Genomic DNA, 12,278 nt, shown 5'->3' with positions numbered 1-12,278 from the left:
TCACTACATTACTGCATCAATGGTATCCCACCATGCTTCTACAATGGTCCATTTAGCAGGTCCAGCTGAATTAGTGGTGGCTTAAGACATGCAGTATACTCTCAATTTGACAGCTGTAGAATCTGCTGTATGTGAACCCCATTCACATACAGTGTACTGTACTGGCTTTCATTGTGGAGTATGCATGGAAAATCTTAACTGATGATCACACTTTTTTTTAGGTCACACAAACTTCTGGTCCACACACCCCATCAATACACACAGTGACTACTGTTACGGTTGGCCATTTTCGGGCAAGCTATAACAGCCGCACAGATTTACGCTGTGTATATAGAGATTTCCACCTTTGCTCCAACAGTTAAGATCTGTACTTATACTACGTGACAAACTGTGCGTTTTCACTGCATATTTTTATGTAGGTGTGAGATGGGAAGTGCCACTTTATCACAGGGTAGAGAGCATACTGCAGGAGGAGTCAGCAGGAAGCAGTGCTCTCTTTATGGGGTAGAAAAACAGGAGTACACATGAACTTTCAGCTGCGATTGATCAAAATAATATTTTGCCCTTGGGGGGGGGGGGGGGGGGGGGGGGAGAGGGTGTCTGAGGATTAAATTGTTTTTAGAAAATCACAAATTGGATTTTCAAAAAAAAAACAACAAAAAAACAAAACAAAAAAAAAACCTTACTCTTTCCATGCTGCATAGAGAGAGTTAAACAACAGATCTTTCTTTTCGGCTCCTGCTCTGACCTCAGCACTGAGTCTCTCCCCGTACACCTTACTACTTGCCGCCAGCGAGAATGGCGGTCATCAGTGCAGGAGCTGATGATAAATGTTCTGCTGTTAATACTTTATATACACACAGGGTTAAATAGCAGACTCGGACAGGACTCGGAGGTCAGAAGTAATGCTTGCTGTTTAAAGGGGTTGTCCAGCGAAAATCTTTTTCTTTCCGATTAAATGGTGTCAGAAAGTTATATAGATTTGTAATTTACTTCTATCAAAAATCTCAAGTCTTCCCATACTTATCAGCTGCTGTACGTCCTGCAGGAAATGTTGGTTTGTTTTCAGTCTGACACAGTGCTCTCTGCTGACATCTCTGACCGAGACAGGAACTCTGTCTCGGTTTTCTATGAATCGGCCAGAGATGTCAGCAGAGAGCACTGTGGCAAGACTAAAAATAAACCAACATTTCCTGTAGGACATCCACCAGCAGCTAATAAGTACTGGAAGACTTGAGATTTTTGAATAGAAGTAAATTACAGGTCTATATAACTTTATGAAACCAGTTGATTTGAAAGAAAAAGATTTTTGCTGGATAACCCCTTTAAAACAGCAAGCATTACTTCTGACCTCACCTGCAAGCAGAAAAATGTATTTTTTTAATTAGAAAAAAGAAAATCGAGATTTATTAGATTAGATTGCATCGTCCGGGCAGCCCATAGCAGATAGCAGCGGTCTGCTGCCGCTGCTCCTGTTCCACGGAGCGACGGCAGCAGATCGTTGCTATATTAGTCATTCACATCGTTCATGACGGCTGATCGTTGCCTCCTATTTTACAACACAATTATCGACCCTAACTGCCGAACATGGACGATAATCATTTTGTGTAATAGGGCCTTAAGAGGCTCAGGCAGTAGAAATCCAACACATTGACTCCTCTATCCACTAAAATCAGCTTTTGGGGCAGAATAACAAGGCTGCCATAAAGTTGGCATGTTCAGCTGACGTTTTAGTCTATTTTGTGCATGGGCACCTTTAGAGCCATCCTTTATCCACAGGGTACTCCGATGGGTATCATCAACATGGTTGCAGACAAAGCCTTCCCTTCCTGGCAGTAGTATTCTATACTGTCAGTGTCCTCCTTCAGCAGCACTCCAAGGAACATGACCAAGCACCTGCCTTGGCATCCAAATTTTTCAGCTCTTAATCCAATTCAGGATCCGTGAGCTAGGCTGGAAAAACAAGCCTGATCCAGTGCATAGCTCATGGACTCAAGGGGTACCTGTCACCCTGAATAAGCAGGCTCAGCCTGAGCTCAGTAGCTGAACAATTCATACACAGTTTTGGTGCAAAAGTTTTAGTAGAATTTTACTACTACTACTAGTCACTGCGGGCTTAGGAGTCCAATGGGTGCCCCCTATTCAGTGAATGACAGCTATTTCTACGCACACCTACATAGGGAAGTCTGGTAATCATAGATTAGGACCACCTACTCGACTCCTAAGCCCAGAAAGAACAGAGATTTCGGTGTAAAATTACTAGTTAAATAATTTCTCACAAAACAACACATCAATCTGCTCAGTAAAGGCTGCTCTATAACAAGATGTAAGCAAAACTGCATGAGCCTCTTAAAGGATCTCTTCCTAACAGGACAATTTATAAGGTGTTCTGGTGTCCATGCCTTCATGGTAAGAGGTGTTCTGGCAATAAGCACTGAAAACCTTGCTTGTTAAATGTGATGGCTGATCAGTATATACAGATGACTTTGGTTCCCCAACATGATTGCTAACAATAACTATATACTGCAGGTGACTAGATATCAGCAGTCGCACATGACAGATTCTACAGTCAGGACCCAGACACCCTGTCCAGAGGGATCCATGACAACTCTGTATGTCTATTGTATAATAACTTTCATGACGTGTTTGTGATATGACAACTTTAACATTTAACATTATCCACGTTATAGGAAAAACTAATACCAAACGGACTGTGACATTACATTAGTTAAACAGAATATAGTTTATTGAAATAGAACTAATTTTCCAGTCTTACAATACAAGATATATATTCATCGGTGGGTCATTACAAGTAATTCAATGAGATTTAATTGTCTTGTTGATTCCTACAAGTTAATGGGGCAGAAAATGTCAGGTTTGGCCACAAGTCACCTTTATGGGCATTCTTTTCTGATATCCATCTAGAACCTGTTATATGTAAATACAGATCACCTTACAGCACCTATCAATGGAAACTTACTGAGAATAAGAACCCATGGAACCAGCCTGATGTTAATGCTTTAAGTGAAGAATAACTGATATAAGCTATCCTGAATAACTTTTTTGGGCAGAATTTAAGCAATTTTAAGCTTTATTAAAATATACTTGTTTTGGCAAAATTAAGAATTATAGGACAGTGCAAACGTAATGAGTAAGTAATACTCACCCATCCCAGTCCCTTACACCACCAATCCTGCTGAGTACAGGCAGCAGCGTGGAATAGCAGAGCTGCGCCTGCATTATATGCACAGCTGTTCCTGCTGCTCCACATTTCTAAGTAACTTTACTCTCTCGGACATTGGGCAAGACGTGTGTTAAAGCTATTCAGAGATGTACGGCATCAATAGGAGGGAGGGAGACTGGAGCTATGCTTCACCTACATAATAATAATAATAATAATAATAATAATAATAATAATAATAATAATAATAAATAATAATAATAATTACAGATTCCGCATAGAAGTAACTCTTTAGGATGGAGGGTGACACTTCATCAGACAGAAGTGAAACAAAGTGGTAGTCAGATCACCTCTTGTTTGTTAGATGGCCAAGGTTCATGGAGGAGAGTGCATGGATCCAACGAGAGCTAGTGGTAAGAGAAAAGGTATAGGTAAACCATTTACCTTTACCTTTTATCCTAAGTAGGGATGGTCCGAACAGAGTTCGGTTTGGGTTCGTACGAACTCGAACTCTCGGCAATGATTCCCGCTGTCTGCCCTCTCCGTGGAGAGGGTGGATACAGCGGGAGGACCGCCTGGAAAACTGGGATACAGCCATAACCATAGGCTGTATCCCAGTTTTCCAGGTGGTCCTCCCGCTGCACGGAGTGGGCAGACAGCGGGAATCTGATGCCGAGTGTTCGGGATCGTACGAACCCGAACCTCGGCAGTTTCGGACCATCCCTAATCCTAAGGATAGAAATTACAGGGTCTTTAAACAAACAGATTTATCTGACAGATATCCGACAGATTATTGAAGTCAAAGCAAGGGACAGACTATAAACAGAACAGGTCATAAAGGAAAGACTGAATTTTCTCCTCTTTTTAAATCCGTTTCTGGCTTTGGCTTCAATAATCTGTCAGATATCTGTAAGATAAATCTTACTGTGTAAACACACCATTAGATATAAGCGAACCCGAGCATGCAGCATTTGATCACTAGTGGCTGAAGGAGTTAGATGGAGCCCTAAGGCTGCCTGGAAACCATGGATATAGCCATAGGCAGTTCCATATTTTCCAGGACTCCCTAGGGCTGCATTCAACTTCTTCAGCCACTGGTATTCAAACGCAAAGCATTCGGTTTAAGACAAACTCAAGGGTAAAGTTATTAGCTTTTGTATTTAGATTTGAAAGGACACTGAGAAACCAGACAGAACAGCTACTGGGAACCATGGCATCCAGTATAATCAGGAAAGCGTTCATGTGGAATAACGTTTTACCGATGTAATGTTTTTACTACATAGCCCAAAGTGTTTACCTGCAAGACATCATATTACATTTTACATAAAAGACATATCTGCTCATGCACTAGAAGGAAGCCATCTGTCTGCTATATGTAAACTATATCCCACAAGCCATACTCTTCTGAGAACTAGAAGTAGCTGGGAAAAAAATGCCTGGAACAAAATGTTCTCAGTCTGAACAGGCTTTCAGACCCCAAGGGAAAGTGACGCAGAGAGAGGTGTTCAGCAATATGGTTCTAGTTGCACCAGATGTCAGAAATAGACTGTCCGAAGCCTCACATCTCAGAATATGTAGGAAGCAGGAGTGCTAGGCCTGGAAAGGGTCACCAAATATTGCCTTCATGACACAACAGCAACACGACGGGTCAAACGTTACAGGATTCTACCCAAGCAAAGGGACTGCTCATAATGCAATGCTGGGAAAACCCTACAGGATGAATACCATCTATAGGCAGCTCAGATCCCACCCTGCAACCAGCAGAAATCCCAATCGCCAAAAGCATTTGTTATAGGTCATTCTTGTATGGAAATGGTAATGCTACAAAGATATCAGACTGCTGGCAGTAATCCCCCTGTTCACACCAAGCAGTCTATGCCCATAGGAGAACTGTAGCTTACATCTTAGAGTGCATAATGTGTACCACGCACAGGCTGAGAACCACAGCATTGAGGTGAATGGTACCCAGACTATAGCAGGAGCAGCCAAAAAGGGAAACTAACAGCAGGTTACAATACTCCTTTGGCCAACCTGGCAGTAGTTAGGTAGCTGGGGTGAATAATATATAGCGGAGAAGCTCTTTCAGAGTATCTCAGGAGACTTTCTAGGCATCTTTGTCACTTAAAGGAGCTGTAATACTGCCTAGTCATAGGAGATAAAGCTATATGGAATGTATGGACATAAGGTGTATGGAAATAAGGGTAGGCTAAGTTTTAGGTTCTGTTTGGTAGATTTTTAACCACATATGTTTCTATCTCAAAAACTTTGCCTGCCCGGAAATATCCTCCAGTATCTAGCAATATACGTAAAATCAAAATGTTGGATATGGCATTCCCGGGAGACAATAAATGGCCTGGTGGGTCCATATCTGCATCTATATTATAGGAACACTACTGCTACAAGAGGAGACAAGTACAAGAATAACCTTTAGTAGTTATTGGCTGTGTGTAAGGTTCCCTAATATGTCATACAAACTGAATGAAGAAGAGGGGTTTGCAACCATTCCAAAAGCCAATAGTTAGCAGATTGCAAGATCAGCAAGCTGCTCCACGTTTCCTCCTTAAATCCCATTTCTAACCTCTACTAAATGTAAACCATGTGTTCTCCTGGATTCATAGTATTACCAGATCTTACTCTGAAGACACAAGGCAGCAATAAAGATTCATTTACATACAATTGTACAAGGTCATTACGTACAATTATGGCCACAATAAATACGTGTTCTCGTGTAAATGAACTCTGCTAGGTCCCTTCTCACATAGCTACATAAAACATGGTGTAGAGCTGAATATCTAACATGACCTCTTTGGGTGCACGCACACAATGGGTAGATCATGGATGCCTCAAGGCTGTTTCTGTACAGTAGCGGGAAGCTTTGAATAGTTTTGGAGCCCCTGGCATCATAATGCTCAGAACGCCAGGAGTTCCTGATGCCGGCCCGCAGCCTCACGCTCCGTAGTATCTGTCATCTGTGAAATGGGACTCATATAACCTTCTCAGCACGAAGATTATTTAGTAGAGTTGGTGGCAGGAGCAAGGCCCATGCCATCCCTTAGGGCCCTATTTCACCAGACTATTATCGTTTTCATAATCGACGATTAACGATCTCAAACGACCACTATTGCGAAAGACCTGAAAACGTTCACTCATTTCCATGGAACGATAATCGTTACTTATGATCGTAATTGCAATCGTTTTTTCTTCGCTATTTATTCGCTATTGCGCTCGTATCTATTGCGAACGACCGAACGATGTCTTATTCAATGCGAATGATTTGCGAACGAGCAACGATAAAAATAGGTCCAGGTCTTATAAAGCGATCAACGATTTCTTGTTCGGTCGTTAATCGTTAACTGCATTTAAACCGAACGATTATCGTTTAGATTCGAACGATTTAACGATATTCGTCCGGTGAAATAGGGCCCTTACTGCTGCCATTCAACTTTACAATGATTACACAGGGATCCAGAACACAGTGGGAATGGTAAAGAATTTAGTACTGTATTAGATTGAGCCAATAACGTTTGGTTATTCAAACAACTAGGGGGGATGTACCAATGGTTTCTTTGTAGGTTTTGGGGCAAAATTGTCACAGATTTTTGAGTACTTTTCTGCTTAAAAAAATTGTGACTTTTCCAGTGTTTTGAACAATTTAAGAACATTGTGCAAAAAAAAGCTAATTTTGTGTTGAAAGCTTCCCATTTAGTTCCGGCTGTTTTCTGACTTGTTCGGGCAAAAAAAAAAAAATGCTGAATATTAAACATGCTAAATTCACCTCTACCAGTCCCATACAGCTGCCGCACCATTGCTACTGGTATTCTGCTGGTCTCCTCTTCTTCTGGATCTGTTCCATTCCCACCTTAAAGGACCTGCTTGCTTAGCAAATAAGGTACTGAGGCGGGATACCTCTGCAGCCACTGACTGGCTAAGCAGACAGGTCCTTTGGGTTTGGTCAACATGGAATCAGGAAGAAGTGGAGGACTGGAAGTGCAGTTGCAGGGCACCAGGGTAGGCGAGTATTTTATTTATTTATTTTGAACCTCTCTTTAATAATATACTGTGAACAATGACACTAGCATAGCCAATGTGCCCATTGATAGTCAAAAAGCAAACTCAATTTCTCCCTCATACTTTACACTGCAGGTCAGAATGTTAGAGTGGCTGCTGTGTAACCACATAAGCTGTAATGGTTCGCGAGATACAATAATATAAACCGCCAGCATCATTCTCTCAGTGACAATAAAATAATAAACTCTCCTACCAGCCATATACTGAACTAAACAAGACTTGGAAGGTAAGAGTAGTAACAAAAGTTGTGTACTGTTTGCGCTGCTACCCAGTGACTTCTATTGAATACTGTAGTAATAAATTAAACAGTACAAAAAAAAAATGATACAAGCCAAAACATCTGAAGTCATCTGAAGGAGGTAAATCCCTTTAATCCTGCCTAGTCATTGCTGGAATAGACTTCATATACAACTATTTCAGGCCAGAAGGAAAACCCCTGTAATCCAGAATCAGTCACAACGAGAATATTCCTGTTACTGCACTACACATGCCTAGTTAGGGTATGTTCACACTGAGGAATAGGCGGGGAACAAAAGAGGTAAAGTTTTCTGCTTGAAATTTCCTCTTCTTTAGCTCTGGCAAAATATGTGCGGTTAGGATTTCTCTAGTGAAATTTGCCCAAAGCGGATCCACAGCGGGAAATTCAATGTGTAAATTCTGTCATTTAAACAACAGAGCAAAAATTCCATTGAACACAATGGGACATTGCTATGTTAATATTTTAGAGGCGGAATTTCTAGCGGAATCCACAGGAAATTAGGCACGGATTCTGCTTCTAATGCCTTGCCTATTACTTAGTGTGAACATACCCTTAATTGAGCAGGAAGCAAGTTTAGTGACATAAAAGATATTTCAGCAGACTATTCTAGCAGAATGTCCGTGTCTGTGGGTACCTGGGGCTCCCTGGCAGATAGCTTTCACTTCAGCAGAGGGTGCATGACAGAAGGGGGCAATGCATGGTGTTAACCCAAGTGAGGAGGAAGCACTGGTCACCATGGTGACAGCTCCCTATACAGCTACAGGAGGAGTGGAGGGGCTGTGTGGTGTATGTGGGGGCAGATTTCCTGGAGAGCCACAAAACAATTGAAATCAATTCTCAAAATCTAGGCGAATTAATCAAATTCATTTGAATAATTGACCAGCCCTACATGGAGGTTGTGTCCAGTAGATGCACTCCAATAACGATACATCCCTAAACAATAAAGGGGTTATCTAGGCTTAGAAAAACATGGCCACTTTCATCCAGGACCAGCATCTCTCCTATCCTCCGTTTGAGTGTGGTTTTGCAGCTCAGTTCCATTGAAGTAAATGGAGCTGAACTGTAATACCACACACATTTCTAATCCTGGAAACCCCTTTAACCCTCAAAAGTCTCTGCCTTCCAAGACTGCCTGTTCTCTTGACTACCTGACTATTTATTTCCAAAAGTTCTACGGGGTAAGGGTATGTGCACACTACGGAATTTGCACGGATTCCGCAAGGAATTGTAGAAGAAAGTTTTCTACTAGAAATTCCTCGCCTAGGGTGCATTCACACTGATGAATCCGAGTGTAGAAGTTCCCGCTGATTCCACCCGTTGCTCTTATCTCTGCCCGTCCCATAGACTCCATTCTATGGTCAGGCGGATTCCACTGTCCGCCCAAAGAATGGACCTGTCAATCCTTTGGGCGGACGGCGGTATCCGCCTGACCATAGAATAGAGTCTATGGGACAGGTGGAGAAGATGTGGGAGCGCAGGGGCGCGAGCAGCGGAATCTGCGGGATGTTATCCGTGTGGATTCCTTAGTGTGAACGCACCCTAGGCGAGGAATTTTAATCAGAAAATTTTTTTCTTCAATTCCTTGCAGAATCCATTCGAATTCCATAGTGTGCACATCTGTGCAGATTCCATAGTCTGAACGCACCCCTATTCAGCTCAGACAGAATTGGAGCACAACTGGAGCAGAATGCGAGCGGAATTGAAGCAGAATTCAAGCCCCATTGACTCCTATAGGATCCCTCTAGCGGAATCCACCCAAAGAATTGACACGTCAATGAAACGCACATCTGCGGCTGAATTCCCCATACAAAAGTTCCGCTGTGTGCACAAATGAGCGAACAGACAATGAAAACCTATGGAAAGGACCAACGTTCATATTTTATGGGCGAAATTTCAATCGTATTCCAGGTGCATTTTGACGCAGAATGCTGGAATTCACTAGAAATTCTGCCTCTTTTCTGTAGTGTGCACATACCCTAAGCTAACAATAATCTGCCTATCTAAGAGATCAGCTTGTAACTACAGAGTAGAATGCAGCCTGGCAGAGGAAAAATCTTACATTACAATAAAAGCTCCATTAACCTAGCAAACTATGTAACTAATATGATACCATCAGTATTCTCATTACCTCAATGCACCTATTTAAATTATTGTACTAACATGCTAGAAGGGGTACTCCAAAGAGTGTTGATTTTTAATACACTGCATTAATAAAGGTGTTTTTTTTTTCCATTTATACATCATTTTACATTGAGTGGCAGCAGTAAGGGATGACACAGGACTGCTGCCACCAATGTTTGTGTTGGGAACTGCAAAGTTACTATCACTATTACCTGCCACTTGCAGAGCGAGCTGTGATGGCACAGAGCTATACTGACAGGCAGCTTTCCCCCATAGTACCCCACTAGCGAACTCGTCCCACTTTTAACAGTGACCCCCTTCAATAACGATCCCTGTGGTATCTTACTAGAAACATTGACACTTCCAATACTGATCCCAGTGGTACCGCACTAAAAACAGTGACCCCCCCCCCTCCAATACTGAAAGCTGTGGTACCCAAATACAAACAGTGACCCCCCCTCCAATACTGATCTCTGAGGTACCCATAGAACTGCAAACGAAAAAATACACACTAAGTCCTCTAAGCAATACTAAGTTCCAACCTACCAGATTTCACTAAAACCCGGGATTGAAAACCATCAGCTGTGAGCCTTTTTATATGCTGCATATTTTTGGAAGTAAATAAATGAATATATGGTGGATGAATAACCCGTGAGTCTTTTTCGCCCAATGCCAATGCTGGACGAAAGGAAAAATTATCCTAATGAGATGACAGTGTAATAAACCTATAAACCTGGTAAGAAACCTATTCTTTATAGCCATACCTTTGTTTAAATTGTCCCTAGTTTACCCGACTACAAAGAGTGACCCCTCCAATAGTGATCCTTGAGGTACCCGACTACAAAGAGTGACCCCTCCAATAGTGATCCCTGAGGTACCCGACTACAAAGAGTGACCCCTCCAATAGTGATCCCTGAGGTACCCGACTACAAAGAGTGACCCCTCCAATACTGATCCCTGAGGTACCCCACTATAAACAGTGACCCCCTACAATACTGACCCCCTGTGGTACACCAATATAAACATTGACCCCTACAATATTGATCCCTGAGGTACCTGACCATGACCTTATCACAGTATGTAGTGTTAATATCCTCTGTTGTCACATTGTGAATAAGACACAGTAGACATAACACACTTTCCCAATCCCCAATGTGTGAAGAGATCACCAAGTTTCCACAAACCACGGCTACAGATGTTTTATGGGTAATATCCCTGATTTACTTTGGGAATACACTGGCCTGAAGAATGTATAAAATATAAATACTACATAAAGTGAACACAGATCAGTAGGTCTACACCTATAACAGGGTGTTTGGTAAATATGTGGCTGAAAATAGTGAGAACACCGTGACCCAGAAATACAAGATTCTCCTATAAATACACCGTAACCTGATTTACCCAGAATGCAAAACAATTATTTAGCTGTTTACATCTTGGTGGGATAAAAATGCAGTAGATGTGCAGCCAAGGTAGGATAAGAATAAGCGAGAGGGGCTCCGACACACATGGTTGCTACATCTAGTAGCACAACTAGCTCACAAAGCTTGCAGCCCCCTCTGCCCTAGCTAAGAACACATTGCCAATTTCCATAAATGAGACGCTGCACCTGGAGAAGTACACAGCAAACTGAAGTACCCTGCTGCCACCTAGTGTTCCAAAAAGGATATGCCGAAGGTACACAGGAAACCAACACAATACAGCATTTATACCCAGGCCTGCCACCTAGTGGTAAGAAATGGCTATTCAGTTGAAGACAGTGTCCAAGGTGCTAAGGTAGGAATGGAAAGAGTTTCTTGCTTTCTTTGTTATACATACACACCATGGTTCTTTTTGTTATTTTTATATTCTAGCAAAGATTATGAAATCCCTACACAAAGGCCGCTTTCACATTTATTATTTGTGTTGCATTGTACGTTAGCTTCTGTAACCCCTGGTTATGACCCACTAAGAAAAACAGCCAGGTGTCCTCCTTTAAAGGGAAACTCTGGGTAGAGGTTTAAAAAAAAAAAATGAAACTTCTGCAGAAGCATATAACAATACTTACCTATCTATCCCAGTATTGAAACTACCAAAAATCCATTTGTTTTAGGGGGTTTTGTCATGTTTTGTGTTTCTGTATTTCCTGGTTGAGCAGATGTACACAGGACTACAGGTTCCAGAATGCAATGCTTTCCCTCAGCTGTTCATCACAGTCCCCCACCCTGCCTATTCCCCGCCCAAAGCTGTTGCAGAACATCTAGGCTGTGTTCACACATTGCAGTTTAATTGTGTTACTGAATTATTTGCAGTACTTTATCATTTCATTGTGGTCACACCCCCTAGCACGCTGTATTCTCTACCTGTAACGCTGATATTGGAATAAAGTAAAGAACTATTTAAATAATTTTTTTTCCCCTTTCCACACACATATTATGATCAAGCATCTTTTATTTTTGAAGTTGATTCCGACAAAAAGGACTTTATCCGATATTATCTTACATGGGATATAATGTTTATGCCTTATTTTTTGTGCAGGTGGGATTGGCAGTGTCGGCTCTAATGGTCCTTTTACACGGGATGATTGATCGTTCGTTTTTGCACGATAACAGACAAATTCGAACGATAATCGTACGTGTAAACGCAGCGAACGATCAAACGACGAGCAAA

General features: G+C 41.8%; 1 protein-coding gene across 1 annotated transcript in view; it reads right to left on the bottom strand.

Moving 5' to 3' along the window:
- The window catches only part of ATP6V0D1 (ATPase H+ transporting V0 subunit d1), a 66,035-nt gene that overhangs the window by 37,255 nt on the left and 16,502 nt on the right, over positions 1 to 12,278 (bottom strand). The gene's annotated exons all lie outside the window — the stretch shown is intronic.

The sequence above is a fragment of the Dendropsophus ebraccatus genome, chromosome 4, assembly GCF_027789765.1.
Source record: "Dendropsophus ebraccatus isolate aDenEbr1 chromosome 4, aDenEbr1.pat, whole genome shotgun sequence".
NCBI classification, from domain to species: Eukaryota; Metazoa; Chordata; class Amphibia; order Anura; family Hylidae; genus Dendropsophus; species Dendropsophus ebraccatus.
Note: the sequence above shows the minus strand (reverse complement) of the source record. Positions and strands in the feature narration are given on the sequence as shown.